General features: G+C 38.2%; 1 long non-coding RNA gene across 1 annotated transcript in view; it reads right to left on the reverse strand.

The window, feature by feature from the left end:
- The window catches only part of LOC129626183 (uncharacterized), a 59150-nt gene extending 37130 nt beyond the window's left edge, over positions 1-22020 (reverse strand). The window contains exon 1 of the long non-coding RNA XR_008701803.1: positions 21906-22020. This is a non-coding gene — a long non-coding RNA (uncharacterized LOC129626183). The remainder of the gene's footprint in view (positions 1-21905) is intronic.
- Between the last annotated feature and the right edge of the window lie 1224 nt (positions 22021-23244).

A 23244-nucleotide genomic window follows, 5' to 3' on the forward strand; every position in this document is an offset into this window, starting at 1 on the left:
AAAGTCCCAAAGTCAGCAGAAGGAAAGAAATCATAAAGATCAGAGCAGAAATAAGTGAAAAAGAAATGAAGGAAACACTAGCAAAGATTAATAAAACTAAAAGCCAGTTATTTGAGAAGATAAACAAAATTGACAAACCACTAACCAGACTCATCAAGGAAAAAAGGGAGAAAAATCAAATTAACAAAATTAGAAATGAAAAAGGAGAGGTTACAACAGACAACACAGACATTCAAAGGATCATAAGAGAATATTATGAGCAACTATATACTAACAAAATGGACAATCTAGAGGAAATGGACAGATTCTTAGAAAAGTTCAACTTCCCAAGACTGAACCAGGACTAAATAGAAATCATAAACAACTCAATTACAAACACCAAAATAGAAACTGTGATCAAAAATCTCCCAAAAAACCAAAGCCGAGGGCCAGATGACTTCACAGGGAATTCTAGCAAACATTTAGAGAAAAGTTAATGCCTATTTTTCTGAAACTCTTCCAAAAATTGCAGAGGAAGGAACACTTCCAAACTCATTCTATGGGGCCACAATCACCCTGATAACAAAACCAGGCAAAAATAACACATACAAAAAGAAAATTCCAACTGATGAACATAGATGAAAAAATCCTCAACAAAATTCTAGCAAACAGATTTCATTAAAAAGCTGATCAAGTCAGATTTATTCCAGGGATGCAAGGATTCTTCAATATACTCAATCAATCAGTCAATGTGATACACCATATAATAAATTGAAAGATAAAAACCATATAATTATCTCAATATATGCAGAAAAGCCTTTGAAAAATTCAGCACCAATTTATGATAAAAAAAAATCTTCAAAAAATGGGCATAGAAGGAACCTACCTCAATATAGTAAAGGCCATAAATGATAAGACCACAGCAAACATTATTCTTAACAGTGAAAAATTAAAAGCATTCCCTCTAAGATCAGGAACAAGACAAGGGTGTCCACTCTCATCACTATTATTCAACATTGTTTTGGAAGTCCTAGCTATGGCAATTACAGAAGAAAAAGAAATAAAAGAAATTCAGATCCGAAAAGAAGAAGTAGAACTCTCACTGTTTGCAGATGACATGATACTATACATAGAAAACCCAAAAGAAACTACCAGAAAATTGCTAGAGCTAATCAATGAATTCAGCAATGTCAATACACAGAAATCACTTGCATTCATATATAATAACAATGAAAAATCAGAAAATGAAATTAAGGAATCAATCCCATTCACCATTGCAACAAAAAGAATTACATATCTAGGAATAAACTTAAGGAGACAAAAGACCTGTATATGGAAAATTATAAGACACTGATGAAAGAAATCAAAGATGACATAAACAAATGGAAAGATATTCCATGTTCCTGGGTAGGAAGAATCAATATTGTGAAAATGACTATACTACCAAATACAATCTACAGATTCAATATGACTCCTATCAAATTACCAATGGCATTTTTCACAGAACTAGAACAAAAAATTTCACAATTCATATTGAAATGCAAAAGACCCTGAATAGCCAAAGCAGTCTTGAGAAAGAAGAATGGAGTTGGAGGAAACAACCTTCCTGACTTCAGACTATACTATAAAGCTACAGTCATCAAGACAGTAGGGTATTGGCATAAAAACAGAAATATAGACCAATGGAACAAGATAAAGAAACCAGAGATAAACCCACGTGCCTCTGGGTACCTTATTTTTGACAAAGGACGCAAGAATATACAATGGACAAAGTTAGCCTCTTCAATAAGTGGTGCTGGGAAAACTGGATAGCTATGTGCAAAAGAATGAAATTAGAATGAAATGAAACATTTCCTAATGCCATACACAAAGATAAAATCAAAATGGATTAAAGACCTAAATGTAAGACCAAAAACTATAAAAAACTCAGAGGAAAGCATAGGCAGAACACTTGATGACATAAATCAAAGCAAGATCTTCCATGACCCACCTCCTAGAGTAATGGAAATAAAAACAAAAATAAAGTGGAACCTAAGCTTTTGCACAGCAAAGGAAACTACAAACAAGGTGAAAAGATAAACCTCAGAATGGGAGAAAATAATAGCAAATGAAACAACTGACAAATAATTAATTTCCAAAATATACAAGCAGCTCATACAGCTCAATACCAGAAAAACAAACAGCCCAACAAACAACCCAATCAAAAAGTGAGAAAAGGACCTAAAAAGACATGTCTTCAAAGAAGACATACAGTTGGCTAATAAACACATGAAAAGATGCTCAACATCACTTATTATTATTAGAGAAATGCAAATAAAACCACAATGAGATATCACCTCACACTAGTCAGAATGGCCATCATCAAAAAGTCTACAAGCAATAAATGCTGGAGAGGGTGTGGAGAAAAGGGAACCCTTTTGCACTGCTGGTGGGAATGTAAATTGATACAGCCACTATGGAAGACAGTACGGAGATTCCTTAAAAAGTTAGGAATAAAACCACCATATGACCCAGCAATCCCACTCCTAGGCATATGCCCTGAGGAAACTTCAATTGAAAAAGACCCATGTATCTCAATGTTCATTGCAGCACTATTTACAATAGCTAGAACATGGAAGCAACCTAGATGTCCATCAACAGATGAATGGATAAAGAAGCTGTGGTACATATACACAATGGAATATTACGCAGCCATAAAAAGGAACACATTTGAGTCAGTTCTAAAGAGGTTGATGAACCTAGAGCCTATTATACAGAGTAAAGTAAGTCAGAAAGAGAAATATAAATATCATATACCGACACATATATATGGAGTCTAAAAAGATGACACTGATGAATTTATTTTCAAGGCAGCAATGGAGAAACAGACATAGAGAACCAACCTATGGACATAGTGGGAGAGGAAGAGGGTGAGATGTATGGGGAGAGTAACATGGAAATTTACAATACCATATGTAAAATAGATAGCTAATGGGAATTTTCTATATGATTCAGGGAACCTAACGTGCTCTGTGACAATCTAGAAGGGTGGGGTGGGGAGGGAGATGGGAGGGAGGTTCAGGAGGGAGGGGACACAGTTGCACCTATGGATTATTCTTGTTGATGTATGACAGAAAACCACAAAATTCTGTAAAGCAATTATCCTTCAATTAAAAAAATTCTGGACCTTTCATTTACCAGTTTTAGAAATTTTTTTGAAGATTTCTTAGCGTTATGAAGTCACAGAATTTTTCTGTAAAATGGAAATTGTATGATCTGTCTTGAAAGTAATTCATTCCTCACAAATTAATGACTGATGACTAGGTCCCAAATACTGTTTTCAAGTTCTGGATATCCATTATTGATGGAAAATGCGAAGGTCCAAAGGCAGTAATATAGTTGGCAAGTTTGAAGAACAATCTAAACTTCAGGAAAAAAGGGAGGATCTCAGTTTACATAGAACATTTTGGCCAGAAACTTGAAAGAAGAAGGATTTCTCTTGCTAAAATTTCTAACTAAATTCCTCTATTTGGAATTAGGATTAGGAGATTAGTGCTTGAGAGCATTCTGGGATCTGAGCACAAAGAGGAACAGAATGCCATCCCTTCAGTATTTCTTTTCTAAGAGATTCATTTGTGGGAAAACCCATGAAAATCCCCATGCTCTGAGAAGAGCTAAACTTTCTGCTATAGAGGATATTTCTCAAAGACCTATGTCAACAGATGAATCAATGATAATATTCCTGCCCTGCTCCCTGCCCTCTAGAATTCTAGAATGCTAGAATTTTTCCAAATAATTTTGGAAAAGGAATACCTTGGATAGCTGCCCCCCACCCCAAATTAAATGATTGTGCTATACTAGAGGCATAAAGCTTCAAAATGTAAGTTATTCTGAAGTATAAAAGGTAAAATTATATAGTTTTGCACACCAAATTTTTTTACTTTATTTATTTATTTATTTTTAAATTATAGGATAATTGCTTTATAGAATTTTGTTGTTTTCTGTCAAACCTCAACTTGCACACCCAATTTTAAAGTCTTAGATCTTATACTTTACTTAAAACCCACATTGGCTTTTATAATTTTTCCTTATAAAATAAGGTAAAATGTACTATCCCATCCTTTCTATAGAAGAGATGGATAGCTCTCCACCAAAATTTGTGCTCCCTACTTAACTGAAAAGCAGCTTCCCACAAAGAAACTATATTTCCCAGAGTCCTCTGCATCTCACCAGGGCCAGATGATTAGTTCCCTGTGGATGGAGGTGATGTATGTCCTTTCCAGAATCAATTCTCTTCTCTATTTTTCTCTCTTTTTTTGCTATCTAAATTTCAAAGGTCTCTATACTTCTTCCTCTCTGGGGAGGGAGAAGCACCAAATGGGACTCCTGGATGTCACCTTCAAGGCTATCTGCTGACCAAGGATACTTGCATTATACTACTGTGTGGGCAAGAAATAAATGTCTGTTGTCTGAACCACTAATATTTGGGGCTTATTTGAAATAGCAGTTAATATTCCCTCAGTTATTACAAAATCACTCCCAGCAAACCACAAAATGAACCAAGACAAAAAGCAATGTCTAGGTTTTAAGAAACTAACTTTAGGAAAAATGGATTCACATTGTGAACATGCAGAATTAATGCTAGATTAATTAGAGGGTGTAGAAGTAGAATCCTTCCTAAAATAGCATTGCATAAAGTTGTGACTTAAGGAGTCTGAGTAAAGAGAATCTTTAGGTTTGACACAATGTTCCCTAGTTTTATACAAAAGAAGAGTCAACTAGTCAGATAGGGGTCTAAGTTGTAGGGAGACATCACAGCCTGTTTCCGTCCTATACCCTTATGGATCCCAAAAGATCTCCTTTGTTTATCACAATCATCATTGCTGTTGGAAAGTTTTATTGAGCTTGCTTTTTTCTAACAGGTGTGAATTGCATGGATTCTATTTCCTAATATGAATGTAGTGTCATTTGATATTTTCACATAAAAAGAGTTACCGCACAGCATGGCTTCTGAAGCTAACATTAACTTGTTCTTCATGAGTCCACTAACACTGTAAACTGCAATCAGAACTTTGATTTGGTTGGTCCTGTGAAGCCTTATGAGCTCAATGATTTCCTTAGTTCAATTTTTTTCTTGCCATAAACTTACCCTCAACAGAAAGCATAGACATTTTTAGAGCTGTATACTAATGGATGCTGGGTCCAGAGGATTTCCATGACTCAACGAGGATCATTAACATGGCACACAAAGAGTCAGCTCTGCATCTTTTGCCATTAAAAAAAAATTATCAAAGACAATGGTTGCCATTCAGAAATTCTCCATGGCGGGAGATCAACAATAAGATTATAGTGAGCCCATATTCCAAAAACTATCATATTGGATGTTTAAGATCTTCAGTGGACTTACTCCAGCTAAAGCAGAAAATTCTTCATTAAGCTGAATAAAATATTATAAACCCATTGAGGCCATCAATAGAATGGGTAAGTAAATTATGGTATTATATATTGGCATACTGGTGTACCATACTGCAATGAGAATTAACAAAATTCAGTTGCATCTGACCACATGTACAAATTTCACAAACATAATACCAAGTAAAATACACCCAGACAAAATAATACATAATTTATGACATTTTTATATGATGTTCAAAAACAAGACAAATTAATTTATTGTGTTAAAAGTTAGAACAGGTAGAAACTGGAGGAAGATACAGACAGACTCCTAGGGAAATGGCAATGTTCTGTTTTCATACCTGGGCTCTAATTTCCTAGGAGTGTTGAGCAGTAAAAAAAAAAAATCACTGAACCATATTTAGTAAAAAAAAAAAAAAGTATATATATATATATATATATATATATATAAATGTTATATTTCAATAAACAACAAAAATCAAACAACACACTTAATGACCCTTGTAGAGATCTCAGGTAATGAATCAGGTCTCAGGTAATGAATGAGCTCTCAGATACTCCCCATATACTTTTGAAAAAAATTGCATCTTGAGTTTTGTCATATGTCATCTTTAAATTCAACCAGATTAAAACCATTTTACAAAAATGGAGCTTACACAGATGTTTTTGAAATTGGAATCCTCTTCTTCCTTCACATCTATTGCAGTTTTCTTTTGTTTTGTAGGCAAACATCACATTTTAAAGTGGTTACTAAGGTTCAAATGTGGTCTATGTTTCAAAGATAATTCATGGAAGCAAAACCAGTCCTTGCTTGACAGTATAAAGCAGTCATGACATTTATAAGCTCAAAGAAGTCAATACTGTGGATAAAATGTTATCTCTAACACCCTAGTGGGGATGGGAGGCCACCAAGGCTTGGCCCTCAACCCAGTGCTTCTGTCGTGCTTTTTGTTTGAGTTTACCCTGGTGACAAAACTGAGTCACAATCAATAACTGTAAATGTAACATTTTAAAGCTATGTTATTTCACCATCACTTCCAGCATCTTTACCAACCATCTTGGTTGGTTACAATCATATCCATCTGGTATTGTTACTGCATTTTTGGTTTTTACTGCTGACAGTATTGCTACATAACAGGTTACCCCCTGTTAAAAACATAGCAGCTTTAGTTTTTTTGTTTTTGGTTTTGTGGATCAGGAATTCAGGAATAGCTCAGCTGGGCAGTTATTTCTTAGGGTCTCTCAGGCAGTTGCAATCAGGTGATATCTGGGTTACAGTCATCTGAAAGTTCAGCTGGGCTGGATATCCAAGATGCTTCACTCAAATGGCTGGCCAGTGGGACATGCTGTCAGCCAGGCTCAGCTAGGGCTGGTAACCAAAGCACTTACACGTGCCTCCTCAGTGTGACGGTCTCTGGGTACAGTAAGTCTCCTACATAAAAACCTTCAAGTTGAGAACTTACAAAGATGCGACTGTGTGTTTGCATGTCCAATTACATAAGCTGGAGCTAGATATGCAAGAGGACAACCTCATTGAACTCCTTGCTATGGAAGACGAGGAGGTTACTAGTGAAGATTTGATGGAATTGGACCCCAGAGAAAGGACAAAGAAAGACAAGAGGAAGAAGAAGTAACTGAGGAGATTCAATATGCAGGAAATGGCGATGGGATTTTCTTTATTTGAGGAGGCACTGTTGGTTTTTGAGGCTTAGGAGCCAAACGTAAAAGGGTACATGAAGTTTGCAGCAGTTGTTCAGAGTGCAATCCAGTGGTACCATGTCATCTATGATGAGAAAAAAAAGAGCTACTATCCAGACATCACTGGGACATTTTTTCAAGAGAGTAGATAGAATTGAACCCAGCAAGGAACCAGAATCTATGCCATCAATGTCAGGCATGAGTGAAAGGGCAGCTCGCCCTCTGCCTCCTATTGCTGATGGTCTGTTAGCTCTGTCGTCTCCCACCTTCTCTCCCGCCTCCAGTCAGCAACTCTTCTTGCCTGTTCAATCAGTGCCAGCCCCTGGATGCAGCTGTTGTACTGGATTACTATACTTTCCAAGGTACTGCACTATAAGATTAAAAATATTATCTTTATTTTTTGCATTTGTTTTTTATATGTTTGTATGAAAAATATTATAAGTCATTACAGTACTATATAGAAAATTGTGTTAGTTGGGTACCTAAGCTAACTTTGTTGGACTTAGGAATGTGCTCTTGGAATTGAAATCATTCATATGCAGGGGACTTACTCTGTTTTCTTGATTTTCTTTCTTTTTTTAATTAATTAATTTTAAGTTGAGGATGATTTCTTTATAATATTATGGTGATTTTTTCCATACATGGACATGAATCACCCATGGATACACATGTGTCTGCCCATCCTGAACCCCTCTCTGACCTCCCTCCCCACCCCATCCATCTGGGTTGTCCCAGAGCATTGGCTTTGAGTGCACTGCTTCATACATTGAACTTACACTGGTCATCTATTTTACAAATAGCAATATTCGTGATTCAATGTTATTGTCTCAAATCATCCCACCCTCGCCTTCTCCCACATAGTCCAAAGTTTGTTCTTTACAACTGTGTCTCTTTTGCTGCCATTCATATAGGATCTTCATTACTATCTTTCTAAATTCCATATATATGTGTTAATATACTGCATTGGTGTTTCTCTTTCTGGCTTACTACACTCTGTATAATAGGCTCCAGTTTCATCCACCTCATTAGAACTGATTCAAATGCATTCTTTTTAATAGCTGAGTAATATTCCATTGTGTATAGGTACTACAGCTTTCTTATACATTCATCTGCTAATGGACATCTAGGTTGCTTCCATGTCCTAGATATTGTAAACAGTGCTGCGATGAACATTGGGGTACACGTGTCTCTTTCAATTCTGGTTTCCTCAGAGTGTATACTCAGCAGTGAGATTGCTGGGACATATGGCAGTTCTATTTCCAGTTTTTTAAGGACTCTCCACACTGTTCTCCATAGTGGCTGTACCAGTTTGCATCCCCACAATCAATGTAAGAGGGTTCCCTTTTCTCCACACCCTCTCCAGCATTTATTGTTTGTAGACTTTTTGATGGCAGACATTCTGACCAGCATGAGATAATACTTCATTGTGGTTTTGATTTGCATTTCTCTAATAATGAGTGAAGTTGAGCATCTTTTCATGTGTTTATTAGCCATCTGTATGTCTTCTTTGGAGAAATATCTATTTAATTCTTTGGCCCACTTTTTGATTAGGTTGTTTGTTTTTCTGGTATTGAGCTACATGAGCTGCTTGTATATTTTGGAGACTAATTCTTTGTCAGTTGCTTCATTTGTTATTATTTTCTCCCAATCTGAAAGCTGCCTTTTCACCCTGCTTATAGTTTGCTTCATTGTGCAAAGCTTTTAAGTTCAATTACATCCCATTTGTTTATTTTTGTTTTTATTTTCATTACTCTGGGGGGTGGGTCATAGATGATCTTGTTGTGATTTATGTCAAAGGGTGTTCTGCCTATGTTTGCTTCTAAGAGTTTCTTAGTTTCTGGCCTTACATTTAGATCTTTAATCCATTTTGAGTTTACTTTTGTGTATAATGTTAGAAAGTGTTCTAGTTTCATTCTTTTACAGGTGGTTGACCAGTTTTGCCAGCACCACTTGTTTAAGAGATTGTCTTTTCTTTACTGTCTATTTTTGCCTCCTTTGTCAAAGATAAGGTGCCCATAGGTGCATGGATTTATTTCTGGGCTTCTATTTTGTTCCATTCATCTATATTCCTATCTTTGTGCCATTACCATACTGTCTTGATGACTGTACCTTTGTAGTATAGCCTGAAGTCAGGAAGTCTGATTCCTCCAGTTCCATTCTTCTTTCTCAAGATGGCTTTGGCTATTTGAGGTTTTTTGTGTTTCCATACAAATTGTGAAATTATTTGTTATAGTTCTGTGAAAATTACCATTGCTAGCTTGATAGGGATTGCACTGAATCTATAGATGGCTTTGAGTAGTATACTCATTTTCACTATATTGATTCTTCCAATCCATGAACACGGTATATGTCTCCATCTATTTGTGTCATCTTTGATTTTCTTCATCAGTGCTTTATGGTTTTCTATATATAGGTCTTCATTTCTTTAGGTAAATTTATTCCAAAGTATTTTATTCTTCTCATTGCAGTGGTGAATGGGATTGTTTCCTTAATTTCTCTGTTTTTTCATTGTTCGTGTATAGGAATGCAAGGGATTTCTGTGTCTTAATTTTACGTCGTGAAACTTTGCTATATTCATTGATTAGCTCTGGTAATTTTCTGGTGGTATCTTTAGGGTTTTCTATGTAGAGGATCATGCCATCTAAAAACAGTGAGCATTTTACTTCTTTTCCAATCTGGATTCCTTTTATTTCTTTTTCTTCTCTGGTTGCTTTGGCTAGTACTTCCAAAACTATGTTGAATAGTAGTGGTGAGAGTGAGCACCTTTGTCTTGCTCCTGATTTTAGAGAAAATGCTTTCAATTTTTCACCATTGAAGATAATGTTTGCTGTGGGTTTGTCATATATGGCTTTTATTGTGTTGAGGTATGGTCCTTCTATACCTGCTTATCTGTAGAGTTTTTATCATAAGTGGGTGTTGAATTTTTTCAAAATCTTTCTCTGCATCTATTGAGATAATCATATGGTTTTTATCTTTCAATTTGTTAATATGGTGTATCAAATTGATTGATTTGAGAATATTGATGAATCTTTGCATCACTGGAATAAAGTCCACTTGATCATGACCTTTTTAATATATTGTTGGATTCTGTTTGCTTGAATTTTATTGAGGATTTTTCTATCTATGTTCATCAGTGTTATTGGCTGGTAGTTTTCTCTCTTTCTTTCTTTTTTTTTTTTTTTTTTTTGATGGCATTTTGGTCTGGTTTTGTTACTAGGGTGATGGTGGCCTCATAGAATGAGTTTGGGAGTTTACCTTCCTTGGCAATTTTATGGAAGAGTTTGAATAGGATAGGCATTAGCTCTTCTCTAAATTTTTGGTAGAATTCACTTGTGAAGTCATCTGGTCCTAGACTTCTGTTTGTTGGAAGATTTTTTATTACAGTTTAAATTTCCGTGCTTGTGATGGGTCTGTTAAGATTTTCTATTTATTCCTGGTTCAGTTTTGGAAGGTTATACTTTTCTAGGAATTTGTCTATTTCTTCCAAGTTGTCCATTTTATTTGCATATAATTGTTCATAGAAGTCTCTTATCGTCCTTTGTATTTCTGTGTTGCCTGTTGTGATTTCTCCATTTTAATTTCTAATTTTATTGATTTGATTCTTCTCCCTTTTTTTCTTGATGAGTCTGGCTAATGATTTCTCTGTTCTATTTATCTTCTCAAAGAACCAGCTTTTAGTTTTGTTGGTCTTTGCTATAGTCTCCTTTGTTTCTCTTTTCATTTATTTCTGCTCTGATTTTTATGATTTCTTTCCTTCTAGTAACTTTGGGGTTCTTCTGTTCTTGCTTTTCTAGTTGCTTTAGGTGTAAACTTATGTTGTTTATTTGATGTTTGTCTTGTTTCTTGAGATAGGCTTGCATTGCCATGAATCTCCCTCTTAGCACGAATTTTACTAAATCCCATAGATTTGGGGTTGTGCTTTAATTTTTGTTTATTTCTATGCACATTTTAATTTCCTTTTTGATTTATTCTGTGATCTATTGGTTTTTCAGGAGTGTGCTGTTTAGCTTCCATATGTTTGTGTTGTTTATAGTTTTTTTTTTTTTTTTCCTGTAGTTGACATCTAATCTTGCCTCTGTGATCAGAAAAGATGTTTGAAATTATTTTGATTTTTTAAAATTTACCAAGGCTAGATTTATGGTCCAGGATATGATCTGTCCTGGAGAATGTCCTTGCGCACTTGAGAAAAAATGTGAAATCCACTGTTTTGGGGTGAAACACCCTGTAGATATCAATTAGATCTAACTGATCCATTGTACCATTAAACCTTGTGTTTCCTTGCTAGTTTTCTGTTTGGTCGATCTATCCATAGGTGTGAATGGGGTATTAAAGTCCCCCACTATTATTGTGTTATTGTTAGTTTTCACTTTCATAGTTGTTAGCATTTGCCTTATGTATTGAGGTGCTCCTATGTTGGGTGCATATATATTTATAATTTTTATATCTTCTTGGATTGATTCTTTGATCATCATGTAGTGTCCTTTTTTGTCTCTTATCATTGTCTTTATTTCAAAGTCTATTTTATCTGATGTGAGTATTGCTACTCCTGCTTTCTTTTGGTCCCCATTTGCATGAAATATCTTTTTCCAGCCCCTCACTTTCAGTCTGTATGTGTCCCTATGTTTGAGGTGGGTCTCTTGTAAACAGCATATATAGGGGTCTTGTTTATGTATCCATTTGGCCAGTCTTTGTCCTTTGGTTGGAGTAGTTAACCCATTTACATTTAAGGTAATTATAGATAAGTATGATCCTGTTACCATTTACTTTGTTATTTTGGGTTCGTTTTTATAAACTTTTTCTATATTTCCCATCTAGAGAAGATCCTTTAGCATTTGTTGAAGAGCTGATTTGTTGATGTTGAATTCTCTCAGCTTTTGCTCATCTGTAAAGCTTTTGATTTCTCCTTCATATCTGAATGAGATCCTTGCTGGGTTGAGTAATCTCGGTTGTAGGTTTTTCTCTTTCATGGTATGTCCTGCCATTCCCTTCTGGCCTGAAGAGTTTCTATTGAAAGATCAACTGTTATTCTTATGGGGATCCCCTTGTGTGTTATTTGCTACTTTCCCTTGTTGCTTTTCATATTTGCTCTTTGTGTTTAATTTTGTTAGTTTGATTAATATGTGTCTTGGGGTGTTTTGCATTGGGTTTATCCTGTTTGGGACTCTCTGGGTTTCTTGGACTTGAGTGGCTATTTCCTTCCCCATTTTAGGGAAGTTTTTAACTGTTATCTAAAATATTGTCTCATGCCCTTTCTTTTTGTCTTCTACTTCTGGGGCACCTATGATTAGAATGTTGGGGTATTTAACATTGTCCCAGAGGTCTCGGAGGTTGTTCTCATTTCTTTTCATTCTTTTTTCTATTTTTGTCTCTGCTTCAATTGTTTCTACCATTCTGTCTTCCACCTCACTTATCCTGTCTTCTGCCTCAGTTATTCTAGTGTTGGTTCCCTCCAGAGTGCTTTTAATCTCAGTTATTACATTGTTCATTATTGACTGATTCTTCTTTATTTCTTCTAGGTCCTTGTTAAACATTTCTTGCATCTTCTCAATTCTTATCTCTAGTCTATTTATCTGTAACTCCATTTTGCTTTCAAGATTTTGGATCATCTTTAATGACATTATTTTGAATTCGTTTTCATGTAGACTCCCTATCTCCTCTTCTTTTATGTGGTTTGGTGGGTTTTTTAATCATGTTTCTTCATCTGATGTATATTTCTCTGCCTTTTCATTTTGTTTAGATTGCTGTGTTTGCAGTGCCCTTTCTGCAGGCTGGAAGTTCATGGCTCCTCTTAATTGTGGAGTCTACTTCCTGTGGGTTGGTTTGGACCAGTGGCTTGTCAAGATTTTCTGGTTGGGGGCACTTGTGTCTGCATTCTGGTGAGTGGAGCTGGATCTCTTCTCTCTGGAGTTCAATGAAGTGTCCAGTAGTGTTTTGGGGTGTCTATGGTCTTGGCATGGCTTTGGGCAGCCTGTCTTTTAATGTTCAGAGTTGTGTTCCTGTTTTGCTGGAAAATTAGCATGGTGTTTCTTGCACTGGAACTTGTTGGCTCTTCAGTGGAGCTTGATTTCAGTGTAGGTATGGAGACTTTTGGGTGAGCTCTTGTTTACTAATGGTCTCTGGAGTCAGGAATTCTCTGATTCTCTAAAGTTTTGGATTAAGCCTCCTTGCCTCTGGGTTTCAGTCCTTCTTTTACAGTAGCCTCAAGACAGGTGAACACAGCAGCAATGCTCCTGCGAGCACAGCACTGGCAGCTTTGGATTTTTCAGCAAACGCTCCCCAGTGTGTGTGAGTGAAGAAGAGGGGCCATTCCAGCCACTGTGGGACAGGGCAGATGAAAGGAGCAGCTGCCCAGTCCCACTCCAGGTCGCACTCTGGCAAGAACCCATTTTCTTGGCTTGAGTGTTCCCTGAGAACCCAGGAGAACTGACGCTGACTCAGAAGCTGTGCAGCATCACTACTGCTGCATTCTGTTGGTTACACGTGAGACACAACCCCACCCAAGTTAGAGGGGAGGGGGTTAAACCCCACTTTTTGAGGGGAGGAACAACAATGAATTTCTAATCATTTTGGTCATGCTATGTGACCAAAACAATAACTATGTTAAATGTAACTGATTCCTTCCTTATACTGAAGTTCCCTGGGGTCTTCATCTAGAATGCAACAAGTAGTCACAGAAATGCAAAACAACTAACAAAATTTCTTCAATATTTATCATCAAAGAAGTAACAAGATGCTCCCCTGTAATGAAAATAGATCCTTGATCTGATAATGTAGAATAAGCATTGTTATCTAACTGCTCCATTTGAAGAAACTAAAACCTAGAAGGGCTCACAGTCCTCTAGCTGTTAAGTTGCAGGGTTAAAATCTCAACTTATGTTTTTTGACCCTACATCCAATGTTTATAGCTACAATTCTGTGAATTCAGAGTTTACATGAGTATCAGTCATTTCAGTGACCAATTCTGCATTAAGCCCCTAGATGCTTTGAACATGAGGATATCTTACTTCCTTGCACTGTATCCTGGGATATTCTGACCCATTTGCTTAAGCTGGGCATTGTACTAGTGCCAACTAAATGAATTATTTGCTACCTTTCTGAGCAAAGAAAATGGAATAAGCAATCCTTAGGTTGTGCACTGGAACTATGCACCCAAGAGGGAAGAATATTTTACTCTGGATGCAGAATATCTTTATCAATTGCCTAGCTGAAGGAATTGAGAATTAATAAGGATTAAAACAGCAAGCAAGATGAAACTAGATGGAGTTCCAAAAGGCTCAAGGGACAAGACTAGAATTCAATATAATCCTGGACAAATTAAAAAGCAGCTGGTTAGAAATGAAATAAAGTACAGTGGCATCTGGTCCCATCACTTCATGGCAAATAGATGGGGAAACAGTGGAAACAGTGGCTGACTTTATTTTTCTGGGCTCCAAAATCACTGCAGATGGTGATTGCAGCCATGAAATTAAAAGATGCTTATTCCTTGGAAGGAAAGTTATGACCAACCTAGACAGCATATTAAAAAGCAGAGACCTTACTTTGCCAACAAAGGTCCATCTAGTCAAGGCTATGGGTTTTTCCAGTGGTCATGTATGGATGCGAGTTGAACCATAAAGAAAGCTGACCACTGAAGAATTGATGCTTTTGAACTGTGGTGTTGGAGAAGACTCTTGAGAGTCCCTTGGACTGCAAGGAGATCCAACCAGTCCATCCTAAAGGAGATCAGTTCTGGTGTTCATTGAAAGGACTGATGTTGAAGCTCAAACTCCAATACTTTGGCCACCTGATGCAAAGAGCTGACTCATTGGAAAAGACACTGATGCTGGGAAAGATTGAGGGTAGGAGGAGAAGGGGATGACATAGGATGAGATGGTTGGATGGCATCACTGACTCAATGGACATGGGTTTGGGTGGACTCCGGGAGTTGGTGATGGACAGAGAGGCCTTGCGTGCTGCAGTTCACGGGACCGCAAAGAATCGGACACCAATGAGCGACTGAACTGAACTGAACTGAACAGTGGAAACAAATGTAAAGATAGCTTATCTCAGTGAAAATCCAAGTAGCTGCAAATGTGGATAAGACTATCTGGATACAATCGTAGTAGATAAACCATTTGTCCCAGAGCCAATAGCACCATGTGATGGAGGGGGTGGGGGGGCGGTGCGGTAGAGGAATTAGCAATGTTAGTTTCGTTGAGGAGCCCATAGGATAGACAAGAAACATTACCTTAAATGCATAAGGGCTTTCTCTGACTCTCTTGAATTAGATCACCTACCTTTGTAAATCATATTCAAGTTCCTCTGTCTTTTCTTTAGTGGCCTTTATTACTACTGAATTTTAAAAAAATTTTGGCATGATTATTTGACTAATATTGCATTCCCACTAATGGTGAGTTCCAGAAAAGCAAAGTCTAAATCTATTTTCATCATGTATGCAGTGCCCACCACAATGCCTATTATATAGCTGGTGTCTTCTCAATGTTTATTGTATGCATAAACTAATATTAGGATGAGAATAATTTAAACCATGGGTTAGCAAACTATAGCCCACTAACTAAATGTAACCTGCCACCTGTTTTTGTTTTATTTCTGAACTAGGAATAGTTTCTACTTTCTTTACTTTCTTTAAACAAATCAAAAGAAGAATGGTACCATGTGATGTGACGATTGTATGAAATTCAAGTTTCAGTGTCCACAAAGAAAGTTTTCCTGGAACACAGTATGCACCCACATACTGTCTTTGTAACATGAAATTTTTACACTTCAGTGATTTTCTGCTAAAACGATAGTGTTGAGTAGTTGTAATGGAGACCCTATGGTCCACAAAATCTAAAATATTTACTACCTGGCCCTTCACAAAAAAGTTTGTTGATCCCTTGATAAAATGTTACTTTCATCATTCTTGGGGTTCCATCTGTAGGGAATATATTCCTAACCTTTCAGCTGAACCCTAATAGTTAAAATGATTCTGTGACTCCCATATTGAAATACAGAAATAGTCACTCCTCTTTTCTAATAGGATAGAGGTTATTTTAAAAATGTACTCAGCCCTCCAGACTTGAGGGAACAATTATTGAATTAATAGATTAAAGATTGAGAATCATATAGACTAGGGTTTGGCAAGACTGTGAGCTTTGACATCATGGAGAGCTTCATTCACATCCTCTACACATGTAGTCTTTTCAATTCTCTGAGCCTCAGTGAAACTTTTTGTAAAATGGGAATAAAATTATCTTCCTTGTGAGATGCTAGGGTGATTAAATTAGAGACGAGAAACACCTTCTAGGCGTGCTTGCCCATCCCAAAGTCCTTTCTCTGAGAACTGTCCCCCAGCTCCAGAGGTAGCCGGGGCAGGTCTCTCAACCTTCTCTGCTCTGGCCACAATTGACGGCATAAAGCATGAACACTGAATGCCAAATCTGTCCTGGGCCAACCATACCCTTCCCCCTCAATTACTGAAAATGGAACAGAAATTCTAGTTCGTTCATTTGAGGCACTTAGATTGAGTCACCTGTTTGGATAATGAACAGACATGTAGCAAGATATTTATGTGGAGAGAATGAAAGCAGTCTCTTCCTGCTGGATGGAGCACTGTTGAACCATTCCCCTTGTCTCCAAGCTGCACACTCATCTCAGTCCCTCAAGCATCCACATCCTCTATGGATAAGCCATAGAAACCAGGGAGACAAAGCGTTCCCTATGCTTTACTATTTATGCTAAACATTTACTGCAGAGCCCTGCCTTTGGAATCCTCCAGTATCAGAGACATGAGACAGGGAAAAAAAACAACTGTACCCAGAGACAGATGACCCCATAAAACCAGAGCTTTGGAACTTGAGCATCAAAACCAGCGAATCTCAGGAATGGTATAATCAGCAACACATTGTTAAAAACTGAGCTTCAGACTGAAGTTGTTATAACAACTCCCTCACCACACACCCTCAAGTTCTGAGGACTGTATAGGAGTAGTGGATACATGAAAAATTTGATAAGACAGAACAAAAGCAGAGGGGCCAGATTTCTCTTGCTATAGTCTTGTCAGAGAAACACATGATGGCTCTGAGAAACTTCTATTCCTGACAACTTTGCATTTCCTGCTTTCATGCCTTTGGGTTTCGACCAGATACTTTTGCCCTTGGTTCAGGGAGATAATGATGCACAGATGCTGCTTTTAAAATTAGTTCTAAGAAATTCCAGTCTCTTGTCACAAACATGCCCTGACTGAAGCAATACATAGTTTCTAGATCATAACTCCTCAATAATGTAATAGTGGTTATTTTTATTATTAGCTGACATTAATCCTGTGGAAACCAGTGGCCGTAATTTTTATGGATGCATATATATAGTACATAGTACTACAGTTTATACTGCAGTGTAGGCGCAAATTGACATTTCTGATACTTGCTTCATAAAAAATTCATACAAGTACATACAAGTGTTAGTCACTCAGTCATGTCCAATTCTATGTGACCTCATGAACTATAGCCTGCCAGGCTCCTCTCTCCATGGAATTCTCCAGGAAAGAATACTGGAATAAATCTATAATAAAACTTAAGAAAAAAGAAAAGAAATAGATGAAGCAGGTTTGGCAAAATCTTGATAATCATTGAATCTGGTGGTGGGTATATAGGAGTTCGTTGTACTATGCATTGCAGTTTGTGTGTATTAGAAAATTTCATTAGAAAAAGTATAAAAATTATTTTTAGAGTCTAAAAAATTAGATTTTAAACATATTAAGTTGATTAAACAACAGCTCCAAAAAGCCAATTCGTCGTGCTTGTGTTTTGTTTTTGTTTTGTTTTTTAAAAAATTCCTTTAGAACAATTTATTTACCAAAAAAGAGAAAGAGAGAGAGAGAGAGAGAGAGAGAGAGATCAGTCATGGATGATGTGGACTGGCCCAGAAACACAGAAATGGACCAAAAGGTGTTTTAGAACTTCTCCTTCTGCACACACCACACACACACACATACTTTTCAGCTCCACTACACTATCTTGGAAATTGAAGTGTTTCTCCCAAAACAAAGGCCAAGGTATTCTCCTATCTGAGAACACAGAAAACCATCAATAATACAGCATGTACCTGAAATCTCTAGGTGGGAGAGGGAAGCATATTACTGATTTTTTCTTTTTCCAATACAAGATGCCATTGGAAATGAGAGATTTAGCAGCTATGTCTTCAAGTGTTCTTGTCAATGGTGGATAAATCATCCCCTGGAAACTCCCCGTGCTGCCCTGGCCAGCTTCCTTCTGCAAGTACAACCACCAATCTCCTTTGAGTATTGGTTAATTAAATCCAATTGCTCAGCACACTGGGCTTTTCTTAGTTTGAAAAAATGGGAGAAATAGAGACCAGATATGGTCTAGCCTTAGTCAGAGAGTATTACTTTTCAGCAGCATATTTGAGGGAAAGAAAGGGAAACTGGAAAGAAAGAGGGAGAAAACCAAGACTGCAGCAGACTGAACCCTGAGATCCTCTGTAAGGCATTCATGCTGTCCATGCCAGAGGAGGCAGGAGGAGAAGTTGACCCATCCATCCCCGAGAGGGAGAGAGCAGCTGAAGTTGGCACAGGATGAGCAGGTGCGGGGAGGAGGTAGCTCAGCACCTCTGTGACCCCCTCATTCAGCCACTCATGGCTGTGGCCTGAAACTCCAAACTTCTGCCCATCCAGGCTGGAGAACTGACATGAAAATTTTCTACTTGAAAAAACAGATGATTCCTGGAGGCAAGTCAACAGAGTGGGTTGCTTAAAGACATTCTACAGAAAGGAGCGAGGTGACACCCAGGATAGAACCTGGCCCAAAGGGGGTTTCTCCATAAATTCATTCATTCCTTAGAAATGATGCTGAGTAGGTGTCTACTATGGTTCTGTACTAGAAATCCAGCTGTGAATAAAAGGGCATTTCCTGGAACAGATAGTCAGCTGGGGAGGGAGGGGGCCGGGGTGGTGTGGGGGCTGGTGGTCTCACAGATGAACCCACATTTGCTAAGAGTGGTAAACAGAACAGCACTGATCTAGAGAAACTCTGGGATTCTCTCAGCGTTTTGTGCCCAGAGGCCCCCAGTGGCAGTATAACATGGTAACAAGGAGTTCAGAGTCTAGAAGGAGCCTCTCTGGGATTAGAATCCCAGTTTCTATCACTATCTACCTGGGCGATTATAGGCCAGTTATTTAACCTGTTTCCCTATAAAATAGTGATGATAACAATAAAGTGAATATGAGATCCTGCCTAGCCCATCTCTGTGCCCCAAGATGCTGATCTTAAGGACTGTACCATCCGGCTCACTTGGCCCCTGGATTCTGGTTGGATTTGCCCAGTAGGAAGGCATTCCAGGAGACCAGACAGCCAAGGAAATGCCCATGTTCTCCTGTCTGATGATCCTCTCCAAGGAACTTTAAAACTCCACCTCCTTCAGGCCAATCAGTGATCAAGACTATTGCTAGCAGGACAATATCCACTGTTACTTTACCCAAATATTTCCCCTCATTAAACACCTTTCAATCACTACTTTTGAGTGTATGCTGTGCTTTACACTGGGCTCCTGACCAGAGCACCTAAAAATATTCCCTGGCCCTAAATAAGAATTCAATAAACAGAAGATAATATTATCCAAGTAAAACTTTGTTTTAGACCTGTGCTATTTCATAGAAAATATCTATGATCCCCACACTAAAAATACACTCAGGGGAGGTAGCCCAACTTTTCCCAAATTCTCCAGGAGCATATCAAAAGAAAATAAAGAAGTTAGGACTCCTTGAAAAAAGGGTAAATGCTGGAATTAAGAACTAAGGAAAATCATGGTTCAATATCTTCTGGAATTCTCCTTTATCTAATTCATCATTTGCAATGCAATGAAATTTCTATTTAATAAAAGTTTCAACTGTCTTCTTTAAAAAAAAAGTTAGGACCCTGCAAAACACTAACGTCAAGCAGCCAGACCTGTGTAAAGCATTCATCATTTTGACCCCTCACAGCCTTTGCCCTGTGTCCAAAGATCACAGAGTCACTGTAAGAAACTAATGCTGTGGGCCCTCTGACAACGATGAGAAAAGGGAGATTTTCCAGCAAGGCAGCCCGGTTATTTAAGGCAGTTATTTGCCCACTTAAGACAGAAACTGTCCTCTCCCAGCTCCACATGATCTAATCCCTTAAGCCTCCTGCTGGCACTGGAAACAATGTTAAGCTTTGGGATCGGGCTTTTTGGCTTCTATAATCCTTGGGAATTTGAAGATGATAAACGTGTGGAAAGACTGAAAGCTCCCGACATGTAATTGGGGCCCAAGGGGAAAATAATTAGGACCGAGGCATGTAACTGCACCAGCTCTTCTCCAAAGCTCTGAATTGTGTAAGTCTCTTGCTGCAGCCTCCCTCTGCGTGCCCTATTTTGCCACGGAACAAGGAGAAAGGCAGAGGCGATGAAAGGCAGTGAGAAGACACTACTCCTTATTAGCATCTGGGCTGAGGGACGTGATAGGGAACAAATTCCAACTGCTGTCACAAATATGCAGCGGGCTCAGCATCACCCTGAACTTACGCGGGTTTTCCCAGCCATTCCCGACCCTTGGTCACTCTCGCCAAGGATAACTGGCGTGTAAGAAAGAAGATCTAGTGAATAAGATTTGTGGGGGCAGGCTAGTCCTCATCATGGTGGCTAACACTTCAGTACTGAACTTCAGAGGATGAACAATAGGTTCCATTCATTTTGGCAGTACACTATAAATTGTAAATGGGGCATCTGCTAGGAGAATGGGCTTTTGCAGGATGCTCAAGCAGTGGCCATGAAAGGTTAAGCAAAACCTCAGAAGATGAATTCTTATTTCTCTAGTTGTCAGAGACACGAACCTAAATTTGTCATCCAACCCAGGCCCCAAAGAGAGCCTGGGAAGAGCTGGGTGGGCACTGCCAGGGGGTCTGAAGTTGAGAGTATTGGCTGGGGTCAGAAAAGAGGGTGACGCCCCACATCTTGCCTGGTGTTTGCATCTATTTCATCTCTCTCTCACCTACAGTCTGATGAGACATTATCTGACTCATTTTTATTCCATCAGACTTGGTTACAGCCTACATTGACCCAGAAAGGAGAGATCTTTGAGAGCCATCCCTGACTTTTAAGCCCAAAGAGCTCTGAATAATATCTGGCACAGCGTGTGTTCTTTAAAAATGTTTGCCAGATTCAAATGGTGTCTTCATGCAAGACCTGTGGATGGACCAGCACCTGCTAGTCTCGCTGTTGGCTTGTCTCCTCTGGAGATAACCAGCATTTGGGGGTGGTTTTAAGCCCTGAGGAGAACAGGCTGAGCCATAAGCAAGGATGGAACCAGCACATTCAGGTATAAGGCACAACCTGAAGAATTGCAGGCCCACCCTATTTCCAGGCACTTGAACTTCCACTACTGGCAAATCAGTTTGGCTGAAAGGTAGGACTCCTCTGGAGAGCAAATCCCATACAAGGACATTTTTCCCCCAGCACTTTGGACTTTTATGTTTTCTCATCCTTTAACTTATTTGATTCCCAAAACTAGGTGGAATCTTTATTGGTAACCACTGGTTTTGGGTAAAGCACCATTTTAGCAGTTTGACTCGGGGATTTTCAAACAGGTGGCATTCAGAGTGTGCATGTATTTGGCAGAGCAATTTCTTTCATCATTGGAGACTTTAAGCAGTAGGAAGCCTCAGGATCCCTGTGTTGGGAGCCAGAAGCCAAATCCATCAATTACTGCAAAAGAACTTGGCACTTCTGCCTATGGTACATTCTGAATAATTTAGTTAACTATTCTCAAATTTAAAACAGAGCCTAGACCACAAAATAATGAACCAGTTTTAGGAACACCTCACCTGGGCACTGTGTGTCACTGTGGGAGTGCAACTCTCCTTCCACCTGGCTGGCAGCGAGTGTCCTCGGCGGCCTCATAGGGGAGATTGATGCTTATGTCTCTGCTGGCCCTGCCACCTGCACACAAGATTCATCAAGTGGCTTGATTAAATATCCTGATTAGAGAGTTTCTTGAAAAGTTGCTGTGTAGAGCATGTCTGTATAGCCTCACTTCCTTTTTTAGTTTAATTTTTATTTTATATTGAAGTATAGTTGATTTACAGTATTGTGTTATTTTCAGGTGTATAGCAAAATGATTAAGTTATACATCCACTTTTTGGATTCTTCTCCCAAGTAGGGAATATACTCATATACAGAATATTGAGTACACTTCCCTGTGATCTACAGTAGGTCCCTGTTGATTATCTATTTTACATAAAGTAGTGTGTATTTGTTAATCCCAAACTCCTTATTTATCCATTCCCACTACCATTCCCCTTTAGTAACAACGTTTGTTTTTGAAGTGTGAGTCTGTTTCTGTTCTGTAAATAAGTTTATTTGTATCATTTTGTTTTAGATTCCACATAGAAGTGATACAATGTGGTATTCATCTCTGTCTCATTTACTCCACTTAGCATGATAATCTCTAGATGCTACTTTCAAATATTTATCTACAGGTAGACAGAAAGCAGCAGGCTCAGAAGGAAGAAGTGAAAGAATTATTGCCTAATACAGGGTCTTGAAAAATCAGTTCAATTCAGAGGAAGCAGAATGACCAGCTACAGGAGGCAGCACACAGGTGAGCTCTAGAGACAGTCCTTGGGAAACATTTGCTCAGGAAGAACTCGTCTTTGGATCTGTGCCTTTAGACATCTTGCCCTGATTTCACCCTTTGGCTTCTGGTTTGGCTTGACCTGAGCTAGTAATTAGTTGCCTTTGTTAACAGTGTCTTCTGCTTCCTCCTCTTGGGCCTCCTTCCCCACTGTCTTCTTTTTCTTTTTTTTAATATATGCTTTTTTTTTCAAGTTTTATTGAGAAGTAATTGATGACCACCACTGTAAGATTTAACCTGAACAATTTTTCTTACATATCTGTCTTACAGCAGTGTTAGCTATAGTTATCTTTTTGTACACTGCATCCTTAGTACATTTTTGTCTTAAAACTGGAAGTCTGTAACTTTTGACCACCTTCCTACAGTTTCCCTTCCCCCACTCTTTGACTCTGGGAACCACAAATCTGATCTCTTCTACTATGAGTCTGATTTGCTATTGTTAAATTTCCACATATAAGTGAAATAAATAGTGTTTGTCTTTCTCTGTCTGACATTTCACATAGCATAATGCTTTCAAAGTCCATCCATGT

The sequence above is a fragment of the Bubalus kerabau genome, chromosome 13 (assembly GCF_029407905.1).
Source record: "Bubalus kerabau isolate K-KA32 ecotype Philippines breed swamp buffalo chromosome 13, PCC_UOA_SB_1v2, whole genome shotgun sequence".
Classification (NCBI taxonomy): domain Eukaryota; kingdom Metazoa; phylum Chordata; class Mammalia; order Artiodactyla; family Bovidae; genus Bubalus; species Bubalus kerabau.